Here is a 13,139-nt window from a genome sequence, read left to right as displayed (position 1 = left end):
TGTACTACTTTGGTCATTGCCGTGGTTCCGATGGGTTATAGGAGACGCTCCGGCTGGGAGGGTGTCTCCGGTACGTCAGAAGGTTGACTATTTCTCATTTGCCTTTCTGTTAGTTCAGAATGAGTGTCAATACCACTAGAATAGTTACCTGGAATGTGGTGGGTATTCACTCCCCCATAAAACGTACCAAAATATATGCTGCCTTGCAGCGCCAGAAAGCCGATATTGTCCTTTTACAGGAGACACATCTCTCTAATCTTGAGCATGAAAAATTACAGAGGGGATGGGTGGGGGAGGTCCGGTATGCGACGGCCACAAATAGATCTGCCGGGGTGGCCATATTAATCCGGCAGGGGATTCCGCTGATTATTCATCGGGAGATCAAGGACTTGCAGGGCCGGTATCTGATCTTAGTGGCTGACCTGTATCAAACACCAGTGGTTTTATGTAATATTTACGCGCCCAACCAGTATACTCCTTCTTTTTTTCGAGAGGTATATGGGCACTTACTGCCACTCTTGGATAATATTCTGGTCCTTGGGGGAGATTTCAATGCTGTGCGGGATCCCAGTCTAGATGTCTTTCAGGGGTCGGCGAAACACCGCCCGCAGAGCAAAGGCATAGCACTTCTGGAAAATTCCCTCCACCTCTTAGATGTCTGGAGAATCCTCCACCCCACTGAGAGGGACTTCACGCATTTGTCCCGTGCGCATGCATCCTTCTCCCGTATAGACTACCTTTTACTTAGCACTTCTGCGTTCGGGAAGGTGGTAGATGCCCAGATAGGTGATATCTGTGTCTCGGACCATGCCCCAGTTTGGTTCGATTTTCATTGGGGCTCGCCGACGGCGCCTTATCGAGGGTGGCGTTATCCCTACTATCTCGCTGATGACATATCCTTTCAGAACTTTTTGCGGGAGCGGTGGGCGGCGTATGCTCAGGTTAATTCTGGACATGCGAGTGACCCCGCTCTATTTTGGTACGCGGGGGCAAGCGGTTCTAGGGGCGATATTATTTCCTACCTGGCGCACCGTCGCAAGATGCTGGATAAACAGTTTACTGACCCTGAGGGGAATTGCGGGCTGCCAAGAGGAACTATATACGGACCCCTACACTGGCCAATAGGGAACAATTGCTGACTACACAAGCAGCGGTAAACAACCCTTCTACATCAGAGGGGAAAAAAAAAGTTTTACTGTATTACCAATTCCGACTATTTCAATATGGTAACAAGGACTGGGAAGTTTGATGGCCAACTTGCTCCGGTCTAATCGCCACTCCCGTCGGATAGCGGCACTGCGGGACCCCTCGGGGCCCCTTTTAACTGACACTGATGCGATTTTAGCTGCTTTTCAGAGGTATTATGCCGCTCTCTATACTGCGGAAGCGGCGCCACCGCAGGACGTGGAAAGTCTTTTGTCCTCCATACGCTTACCTTTTTTGACCAGGGCGCAATCTGAGTACTTAAATGGCCCTATAACAGCATTGGAGGTAGGCCGCGCCATTCAGGCAGCTCCTAGGCTTAAAGCCCCCGGCCCGGACGGGTTCAGCGCGGAGTTTTACAAGGCTTTGTCGGTTGAACTGGGGGATTTATTAGCATTGACTTTCAACACTCTAGTTCAACGGGGATTTTACCCAGCCCATACTAACATTGCCCACGTCACGTTGATTCCCAAACCTGGGAAGGATCCTTTATGCCCGGAGTCTTATCGCCCTATTTCCCTCCTGAATTTTGACCAGAAACTTTTGGCCAAGATTTTGGGGGAGTGTTTGAGTACAATTTTGCCCACTTTGATACTGGCTGGACAGGTGGGGTTTGTTAAGGGGCGGTATGCCTTTACCAATATCCGTTGGGTGACCACGGCCATGGCTCTGTGTAGGAGAGTAGCAGAATCCTTTTTAGTGGTCAGTCTCGACGCGGAAAAGGCCTTTGACCGGGTAGATTGGAGCTATATGTTTACTACTTTACAATACATGGGCTTTGAGGGGTTTTTCCTCCAGAGCCTCCAGCTGTTATATCGGAACCCGGAAGCCGTAATCATAGCCAATAACAGTCAGTCTCAGCCATTTCCAGTGGCGAGGGGGACAAGGCAGGGTTGCCCTCTTTCCCCCTTATTATTTCTTCTAACTTTGGAGCCCCTGCTGCGTGCGATCCAAGATACTCCGGCGATACGGGGAATTAAGTTGCACACTCAGGTGTATAAGTACGCTGCCTTTGCGGACGACATACTCCTGTTTTTGACGCGGCCTGCTGTTTCATTGATAGCGCTTTTGCAGCTTTTTTCCTTGCATGGCCGAATCTCTGGACTTAAGATTAATTGGACTAAGTCTGAAGCGCTGGGTTACCCACATACCGTTCGCGCAGGCTGGGATGGGCCCTTCCCCCTGCGGTGGGCAGAGGGCCCTTTTCGGTATTTGGGAGTGTGGTTGTCTACGGACCCTAGTGAGTTCTACTCCTTAAACATCCCTCGCCTTCTGCAACGCACCAAAGATAGACTTTTTAACTGGCGTAATCTGCCTTTATCGCTGGGAGGGCGTATCAACATTTTTAAGATGGCACTGCTGCCCCAATGGCTTTATGTCCTCCAGATCATGGTGCTCTTTTTGAGGCGAAGGGATGTCCGACTTTTGGAATCCATGCTGACCAAATTTTATTGGCAGGGTAGGAAGCCCAGAATTGCCCTGGCGACTTTAAAGGGAAAGTGGGGGAGTGGAGGGATGGGTGCCCCGGATTTGCTGAAGTATAATTTGTCCTGCAACATGCGTATAATTCGGGAATGGCTGTTGGATAGTGCTCACTATACCCACCTCCCGGCAGATCGCACACTAGTGGCACCTTTTGATCTTAGGTTTGTGCTTCAATGTACGGGCTCCCAGTTGTCTGATACCCTGCGGAGACACCCACTTCTGGAGCCTTTAAGGCAAACATGGAAATGTCTCTGTAAATATTTGCGCATTCCGACAATTTGTGCCTGCTTAATGCCCCTGCAGGGGAATCCACAGTTTCTGCCTGGATCCACCACGATGGGTTTTCGATTATGGGCTCAGAAAGGTATTACTTTAGTGGGTCATGTACTGGACAGCGATTGTTTGTTAATTCCTTTTGCTGAACTGGTTAAGATGTACACCCTGCGACCGCAGCAGCCATTTCCATACTTACAGCTAAAGCACTATATATCTTCTTTACCGGAGAACTGTAAGACTCTAGCTAACTTTGAGGCTTTAACTAAGCTTTTGAAACTTAGGCAGGCAAGTAAATTGTCTCTCACTGTAGCCTATCGGGGGCTAACTCAAATAACAGTGTTAGGATTGGGGGAGGCTGGCGGAGCGGTGGAACAGCGACGGTACCTTCCAGGTGTCTGCGAGCATGCTTTGCTCGTGTCTTAAACAAATTTCCAAGGTGACAAGCAATTTTTACTACAGGGAAATGCAGTATAAACTACTGTGGAGAGCATATTTTTCCCCCAGTTTTCTTTTTCGGGCCAACCTGCGAGAAACCAGTCAATGTGCGAAGTGTTTTGCAGAGGTATGTACACTCTCGCATGCCTTTTGGGATTGCCCACGAGTACGTTGTTTTGGAGGGCGGGTGGTGCGTTATCTGGAGAGATTGTTGGCGGTCGCTGTTCCACTCTCTTCTGCCACTCTGTTGTTTTGGGTTGCCTAATCCCCAATCAGATTAAGCAACTGGAGACACGGCTTCTTATTCAGAAGGCGTGTTATGTGGGGAAAAAGCTCCTTTTGTTCCATTGGAAGGGCTCTGAAGTACCGACTTACTGGATGTGGCGGAACAATTTTCATAAATTACTTCAGCTGGAACTTTTGGCATCACGGCTTTCTCCTCTTCTTCGCCGCAGATTTGTCCGGATATGGATGGTGTACATTCAGTCATTACCACATAGGATTCGGAGTCATATCCTCAATGCTTCTGCAGATCCTCGTTCCTTGTTGCCGGATTGATTCGGTTGGTGGCGTAACTGGACCACGGGATGCATGACCTCAACAACCACAATGACAACTTTGATTGGACTTCTTAAGGGGGGAGGGGAGGGGGGGGTCGGGATGGGGGATACCTGTTCGGGGGGGTAACTACATGTAAAAGAGCTTATTTCTAACGTTACTGTAGCGGGGGGCTAAGGGCTATGGCCTCCCGGGCAGAATATACTATGCTATGTTGTTTTTTTTCATTGCTCAATAAAAAAGCGTTTAAACATACAACCAGCAAAACATTACATTACTGTTGTCCCCTCCCCCATCCCGCTCCCATGTTACCATATCCACGAACCCCAACCAATCCCCAAACCCATCTCCCATACACACCGCATCCATACAACAGACAATCATCATTCATACACCCCCCTCCCGAACCTTCTCTTAGGACCAGGTTGGCTTGTAGCCATTATTACTCAACCCAGCCTGGATGTCATTAGGGAGCAGAGTATAGTATGCATGCCAACAAACATTGTAAATTTTGTCCAATTTCCTTGTCCCACTGAGACAGTCCAGAAATTCCATCTGCAGGAGAGAGACCATTCTGCTAGTCTACGCAGCAATAGTGGGCAACGCCGCCGGGTCAATCCAATCTGCCAATATAGTACGACAAGCGAGCCTTACAGCAAGTCGCTCAATTTCACCTTAGATCTGTTGCCAGGAACGCTACTCGTGTGCTGACTGGCCAGTAAAATGTGTCCTGTAGAAACCATAGCCTGATTCGTGCATTGACTTATGGTCCCCTAGCACAGACGCCTAAAAGGCCTGCATATTTAGACAAGCAAACAGGCGATGTTGTAACACACCAGCCGTTTGCACCACACTTGCTGCATAGAGGGGTGTGAGTCAATTTAATTTTGTACCGGCGTACATCATCGTAATAGAAGCAGTGAAGAATTTGAATGGACTTCTCGAAGACCAAGGTCCGGTAGCAATTTATAAAGAGCCGTGAAACTGGTTTTCATGTGGGTCGGGGTAATCAATGAGTCCAACATAGCAGACCAGCGAGTTGCCAAGGAGTCTAGGCGGGAAGCCTTGTGAAGCTGTTGTCCCAGCTTTTTCCATCCAGTAATAGTATTCGCAAGACAAGCAGTATCAAAGACTTTAGTAGCAAAATTTGTTTCAGCTGTCAACGCCTCCAAGGACCAAGAAAAGGATTTTAAATAATGGTGAGCTTGTAAATAGGCATAAAATTGCTTAGCTGGTATTTGAAAAGTATGAGCCAGGGTAGCAAAGTCCAATATCAAGTGTGACTCAGGGTCAAACAGATGGAAAGCAAACACCACCCCGTTATTTACCCACGACTGGAAAACAGCTTTGCTATCCATCCCAGGCAAAAAGCTGACATTACCCAGAAAAGGCGTTAGGAGAGAGGCCACCCCGGTCAAGCCAAAAGGCCTGCACAGCCACCGCCAAGCTCGGACACAAGGGTTTAGAAATACCTTGGGATAAGTGAGGGTACACCGTAGCCCGGGGCGCAGCTGAATAATGCCTAAAGGGGAGCTGAGGCCTGACATGCTATCTAGCATCTCTTGCACTCAATAGTGGTAGGAACCAGTGACATTCGCCTATGAAACGCAAATGGCAGGCAACATTATATAATCAAAAGTCTGGCATATTAAGGCCCCCCTGTTCTCGGGGCGCTCCAGAACTGTATAGGCCAGGTGAGCTCGCTTTCCTTTCCAAAGGAAATTCTGTATACTAGCACGGAGCTGTCTAAGGTCTCCAGCCCTCAGCCAGCAAGGAATCATGTGCATTAGGTACAAGAGCTTGGGAACAAGCACCATTTTAATTAAAGCACATCGTCCAAAAAGCGATAATGGGAGAGAATTCCACATTTTCAGCTGCGCCCCCAGGCCTGTGAAACAAGGAGAGATATTCAAGTCATATAACCGCTCCAACCTCCTCGGGATCCAAATACCTAAATATTTCAGCTTATCTGGGGACCATTGAAAGGGAAAGGGTCCAAACCAAGTAGCAGGCAAGTGACCATTCAGGGCCAATGCACCGGATTTGACAAAGTTTAATTTTTAAACCCGCCACCTGCTGGAACTGTTCAAAAAGGTAATTAATAATAGGGACGCTGGTGCATGGCCGTCCAACAAATAGAAGGACATCATCAGCAAACATAGCAGTCTTTAACAGATGTCCATCCATGCTGATCCTAGCAAAATTTGGCTCCCTCCGTAGCCTAATAGCGAAAGGCTCTAAGGCCAGTACAAACAGCAGGGGGGAAGGGTGCAAGCCTGCCGGACCCCATAGTGTAAAGAAAAGGAGCCCATGGGCTGCCCGTTGAGTAAAACAGAAGTGCTGGGGTTATTACAGAGAACCCTGAGCCACTGGAGAAAAACACCAGAAATGCCATATCTCTGCAGCACCCAGAACAAGTACTCCCATGATAAGGACTCAAAGGCCTTTTTGGCTCCAGACTGAGAACCAATGCTTCTGCTTCCGACCTATAGCTAAGCACCGCCAGGAGACGGCGCACATTGCGGAACCCCTGTCGCCCCTTAACAAAGCCAGTCTGATCCTCATGAATAAGAGAGGGTAAGACAGTGTTTAGTCGGGACGCAAGAACGGCGGCTAGGATCTTTACATCAACATTAAGCAACGATATTGGCCGATAGGATCCCACTTCTAAGGGATCTTTTCCCAGCTTAGGAAGGACGACAATGACTGATTGATTGGACGCCGCAGAGATATTACCAGTTAACAGCAGTCCATTATAATATTTATGCAATGGGGACAAGACCAGAAATTTCAAAATCTTATAAAACTCAGAGTCCGTCCTGACCCGCTGCTTTACCCAATTTAAGTGTCTGAATCACAGAAAGCAAATGTTGCTTACCTGATGTAACAGGTGTTCTCACAGGACAGCAGGATGTTAGTCCTCACAAATGGGTGACATCGAGGATGGAGCCCACCACGGAAAACTTCTGTCAAAGTTTAACAGAACTTTGACTGGCCCCTACTGGGCATGCCCAGCAAGGCACTGACCCTGCAGCCAGCAGGGGTCTCCCTTCAGTCTGATTTTCAAAGCTACAGGCAGTGCCTAAAAAAAGTAAAAACAAAACGAACCCAACACCGCGGGGTGGCGGGCGGGTTTCGTGAGGACTAACATCCTGCTGTCCTGTGAGAACACCTGTTACATCAGGTAAGCAACATTTGCTTTCTCACAGGACAAGCAGGATGGTAGTCCTCACAAATGGGTGAGTACCGAGCTGAGGATGTCCTGACCTGCACCAAATGTACCCAACGATGTGCAACAGGCACAACAACTGGAGTGGAATTTGGTAAAGGGCATCCGCACCCTACCGGGAAGGTGGAAGGGTGTTGGTACATCATGTTGGAAAAAGGTTGCGCAAGACAGATTGGCCGAAGATGGAGTCCTGTCTTCCAGCTTTGTCCAAACAATAGTGGGCTGCAAAGGTATGGAGAGAACTCCAGGTTGCAGCTTTACAGATGTCAGGAAGCGGCACCGATCGAAGGTGTGCCACTGAAGTCGCCATGGCCCTCACAGAGTGTGCTTTTACACGGTCTTGAAAAGGAATGCCAGCTTGCTGATAGCAGAAAGAAATGCAGTCCGCCAACCAGGAGGAAAGAGCCTGCTTACCCACAGGTTGTCCTAACTTGTTAGGATGGAAGGAGACAAACAATTGAGTGCTCCTCCTGTGAGCAACTGTACGGTCTAGATAAAAAGCTAGAGCCCGTTTGCAGTCTAGGGTATGCAGAGTCTGTTCCCCGGAGTTGGAGTGGGGCCTGGGAAAAAAGATAGGTAGTATGATGGATTGATTGAGATGAAACTCCGAAACTACCTTAGGTAAAAATTTAGGGTGAGTGCGGAGTACCGCCCTGTCTTGCAGGAGTTTCGTGTAAGGCGGATAGGTGACTAAGGCCTGTAACTCACTAACCCTGCGAGCTGAAGTGATAGCCAACAGGAATAATACTTTCCATGTGAGAAACTTCAATTCACAGGAGTGCAGAGGTTCGAAAGGTGGTTTCATTAGACGACCAAGAACCAGATTAAGGTCCCAAGATGGGGCCGGAGGACGTAAGGGTGGCTTCAGATGGAGCAAGCCTTTAAGAAAGCGTGTTACCAGGGGTTGTACTGAAATAGGGACACCCTCTATACCTTTATGGAAAGCAGCTACCGCACTGACATGCATCCTAATGGAAGAGGTTTTAAGACCTGATTCCGATAGATGCCATAAATAGTCCAAGAACTTAGAGATTGGACAGGAAAGGGGATCAAGGGACTGAGAAATGCACCATGATGTGTACCTTTTCCATTTATATGAATAGGATCTTCTGGTGGAGGGCTTTCGTGAAGCTATCAAGACACGAGAAACCGAATCCGAAAGGTTAAAAGGCTGAAGGACTAACCTTTCAACATCCATGCCGTCAGGGACAAGGCTTGGAGGTTGGGATGGAGGAGGCATCCGCCGCTTTGAGTGAGCAGATGCGGATCCGTTCCCAGAGGGATGTGCCTGCGGATGGAGAGATCCTGAAGTATGGGAAACCACACCTGGCGTGGCCAGTGGGGTGCTATCAGGATCATGGTTCCTCCGTCCTGGCGAAGCTTCACGAGAGTCCTCGACAGAAGACGAAGTGGAGGGAATGCATAGAGCAGACCTGTCGTCCACTTGAGGGAGAAGGCATCCCTCGGCCGAGAGTGTTGGCTCCGAATGAGAGAGCAGTAATCGTCCACTTTGTGGTTCTGAGGGGACGCAAAGAGGTCTATGCGGGGAGAACCCCACTTGTGAAACAGAGAGGTCGCTACCAGAGGATCGAGTGACCACTCGTGTGGGTGGAAGACACGGCTCAGCTGGTCTGCCAATACATTGTCTACTCCCGGCAGGTAAGTGGCCCTGAGGTACATGGAGTGGGAGAGGGCTTCCGCCCAAATCTGCGCAGCTTCCTGACACAGAAGGAAGGAGCCTGTGCCTCCCTGCTTGTTTATGTACCACATGGCCACTTGGTTGTCCGTCTGGATTAAGATTATCTGATTGGATAGATGATCCTTGAAAGTTCTGAGCGCGTAGCGGATTGCTCGAAGTTCCAAGAAATTTATCTGGTGTTCGGCTTCCTCTGGTGACCATAACCCTTGGGTTTGGAAATCGTCCACATGGGCCCCCCCAACCGATGTGGGAAGCGTCGGTGGTTAGGATTACTTGTGGATCTGGTAGGAGAAAAGGTAAGCCCTGAAGGAGGTTGACTTGAGTCGTCCACCAGGTTAAAGACAGGCGTAGCGCTTGTGAAACTGTGACTATGGAGGACAGAGGCTGAAAAGCTTGAATCCATTGGTGTCGCAGAGTCCATTGTGTTACTCTCATGGCTAGTCGGGTCATGGGAGTGACTTGAACCGAGGATGCCATGTGTCCTAGGAGAATGAGGAATTGGCGAGCCATGGCAGTGTGTTGAGACTGGAGCTGGCGAGCTAGGGACATGAGAGTTTGGACCCGTTGAAGTGGAAGGTAGGCCTTTGCCTGTAAGGTGTCCAAGTCTGCCCCAATGAAGGATAAGGTTTGAGATGGGACTAAGCAAGATTTCTCGTAATTGACAAGAAACCCTAAGGAAAGGAGTGTGTGAATTGTCAATTTTAGGAAGGATTGAGCAATCTGAGGGGTAGAGGCCCTGATTAGCCAATCGTCCAGGTAGGGGTAGACGTGGACACCTTCCTTCCTGAGGAATGCTGCTACCACTACAAGACATTTGGTAAAGACTCGTGGAGCAGATGCCAGACCGAAAGGTAGTACCCGGTACTGATAATGGTCGCGGCCTACCAGAAAACGCAGATACTTGCGATGAGATGGTGTTATGGCAATGTGGGTATAAGCGTCCTTGAGGTCGAGAGAGCACAGCCAATCCCCCTTTTGCAGAAGAGGGAGCAGCACGCCCAGGGTTACCATCTTGAACTTTCTTTTTGAGGTACTTGTTGAGGGCCCGAAGGTCCAGAATGGACGTAGCCCCCCTGATTTCTTTGGTATTAGGAAGTATCTGGAATAGAATCCTGTCCCTTGTTGACAGGGAGGGACGGGTTCTATAGATTTGATGTAGAAGAAGGGATACTTCCTTGTTGTAATTGAGCCAAACTGGCTGGTTAGACTCCATGCCTGAAGGGGCGGGGAGTCTGGCGGGAGAGCTATGAAGTTTGAGGGTGGTAACCCTGTGCGATAATTGCTAACATCCAGTGATCTGAGGTGATCTGTTTCCAACGGTTGTAAGAAGTGGAACAGTCGGACCCCCACAGGGATGTATGGAAGAGGGGTCTTGGCATGTGCTCAGTACACGGAAGTCAAAGGCCCGCCGCAGGCCCAGGAGGTGGGGCTACAGTAGGTCTTTGCTTCTTGGCTGGCGAGGGCTGAGGCCTGTTGGAGGACCGTGCAGGACGAGGCCTAGCTGATGGAGGATAATAGCGACGTGGTCGAAAGAACGACTTCTTAGAGTCCTTCTTTGGTGGTTGCTTGGAGGACACGTCAGGTGGGACAGACGAGAGTTGTTTCAACGTCTCATGGTGATCTTTTAACTCTGCCACAATCTGTTGAATTTGTTCTCCAAACAAATTGTCGCCTAAGCAGGGTAGATCAGCAAGACGATCCTGGACCTCTGGGCGAAGGTTAGACGACTTTAACCAAGCCCAACGTCTGGCTGAGATGGCTGTGGCTGAAACTTTTGTGGAAGCATCGAATATGTCGTAGGCAGTTCTAATCTCGTGCTTCCCTGCCTCAAATCCTTTATGAAGAAGGGCTTGAAGCTGTGGTTGGTACTGGTCCGGCAACGTGTCAGCATAGTCTTGCATCTGCTTAAGGATGGCTCTGTTGTATTGAGTCATGTAAAGTTGATATGAAGCTATGCGTGAAATCAACATAGCTCCATGATATACTTTTCGTCCCACACTATCCAGGAATTTATTGTCCTTGGTAGGTGGAGTGGAAGAGTGTGGCTTAAGACGTTTGGCCTTCTTCTGCGCGGACTCAACCACAACAGAGCGATGATCCAGTTGAGGCTTTTGAAAACCTGGTGCTGACTGGACAAGATATGTGGAGTCAGCTTTTTTGTTAACTGGTGAAATAGATGAAGGAGATTCCCAGTTTTTCTTTAGCAGATCCAAAAACACCTGGTGAATAGGGATGGAAGCGATGATTTTTGGAGCATCCAGAAATTGGAGTAGTTCCATCATCTGGTGTCTGTCATCGGCTTCAGATTGTAACTGAAAAGGTACAACTTCTGACATCTCTTTTACAAAATTAATGAAAGAGAGATCCTCAGGAGGAGATCTTTTTCTACTCTCTGTAGGAGATGGTGGTGAAGGCAAATCTGTGTCAGAAGATGTATCATCATCATCACCCCAGGTATCGTAGGGATCATGTGGGACTTGAAGCCCTGAAGGACCTGGTTGAGGCTCTGAAGGCATCGATGGAAATCTAGATGGAATCGGTGCTGTAGGTGGAACTAGGAATGGCATCGAGGGCTTCGGTGCTGCCGATGGAATCGGTGCCGGACGCGGAATCGATGGAGCCGAAGGATAAATCGGTGGAGATATACCAGAAGGTACCGATGGAACCACCCCGGAAGGGGGAATCCGGAACGGTGTTTCTCCTGCCGATGAAAATCCAGTCGGAGACGGTGGTGTTGTCGATGGTACTGGAATCACCGATGGAAGGGCCGTTATAAGTGCCTCCATGCGGTGCAGTAGAGGTGCTAGAGCTTGCACCAACGGCTCGGTGGTCGATTCCCTCCTCGGTGGCGAAGTCGGTGCCGGCGTCGGTGCCGGAACCGGTGCCGATGGAGGTTGTAATGTCTTCATCGCTTTCTCGATGGCCTCCTGGACCAGCCGGTCCAGTTCTGCCCGGAGACCAGGGGTAACAATACCCGGCTCGACGGGAGAGGGAGGCTGAGGCAAGGCCGGAGGGACCACCGTAACCGGTGGGATCATGGCCCCCACACCCCGAGAGGGTGAGGGTTTCCTCGGTGCCTGCGAACGAGACGTGGAGGGTGTCCGGTCTGATCGCGGCTTCTTAGTCGGTGGCTCGGCTTGAGCGGAGGTCGATGGCTGTGGATCCTCGACAGGCCGAGACTTGTGCCGTCGATGGCGATGCTTTTCTTTCCGATCCCCTCGCCCATCCGGGGAAGGGACGGGAGTCGACGGCCGAGAAGCAATCGATGGCGGACGGTCACCGGAGGGTTGACGGTGATGGTGCAACTTCGACGGTGCCGGTTCCGATGACGTCGATGCTATCGATGGCGTTGGGGTGGGTGCATGGAAGAGGAGCCCCATCTTCTCCATCCTGGCTTTGCGACCTTTGGGTGTCATTAAGGCACATTTGGTGCAAGTCAGGACATCATGCTCACTACCCAAACACATAACACAAACCCTGTGGGGGTCTGTGATTGACATAGTCCGGGTGCAATCCGGACAACGACGGAACCCCGTTGCCATGGCTGTAAGCCAAAATTTAGCCTGGGGATTGGTAAGTGCCAACAGGCCTCGAGGGCCAAAATCGACGGTAGTCGATGGAAAATGGCAAAAAACTTACCGGATTCCGTAAAGATGACAAAAATTTGTCGAAGGGAGACCCCTGAGGGGCAAATTTTCTTAGGAAATTAATTTCCAAATTCCTGTCAGGAACGTGGTAAGAGAGCTCCTTTCACCGCGTGGCAACTGCTGCGCGGAAAAAAGAAGACTGAAGGGAGACCCCTGCTGGCTGCAGGGTCAGTGCCTTGCTGGGCATGCCCAGTAGGGGCCAGTCAAAGTTCTGTTAAACTTTGACAGAAGTTTTCCGTGGTGGGCTCCATCCTCGATGTCACCCATTTGTGAGGACTACCATCCTGCTTGTCCTGTGAGAATAGATTTTGCACTCAGTAATAGGGCTATTGAGGGCAGCCATTTGCTCCACCGTCAACTGGGGCCATGGGAGATCACGGAAGAGAGCATCCGCATCTTCCAAAGCCATAGGCTTAGGGCCATATAATGAGGTGGTATTCCAGGAACCTATTCACAATAGCTGTAGGCGTAGTGTGGTGCACCCCACGACTGTCCCAAATACCTACCACGGCTGCTCGGTGGGCTTTGGGCCGGATAAGATGTGTCATAAGTCGGCTCGCTCTATTACCATGATTATATAACTGATAGCGGTAATACTGGAGCGATT

At 49.8% G+C, this 13,139-nt stretch overlaps 1 protein-coding gene across 3 annotated transcripts in view; it reads right to left on the bottom strand.

The window, feature by feature from the left end:
* The window catches only part of ELP2 (elongator acetyltransferase complex subunit 2), a 751,239-nt gene that overhangs the window by 412,561 nt on the left and 325,539 nt on the right, over positions 1–13,139 (bottom strand). The window lies entirely within an intron of this gene.

Source organism: Rhinatrema bivittatum, chromosome 2, assembly GCF_901001135.1.
Source record: "Rhinatrema bivittatum chromosome 2, aRhiBiv1.1, whole genome shotgun sequence".
Classification (NCBI taxonomy): Eukaryota; Metazoa; Chordata; class Amphibia; order Gymnophiona; family Rhinatrematidae; genus Rhinatrema; species Rhinatrema bivittatum.
Note: the sequence above shows the minus strand (reverse complement) of the source record. Positions and strands in the feature narration are given on the sequence as shown.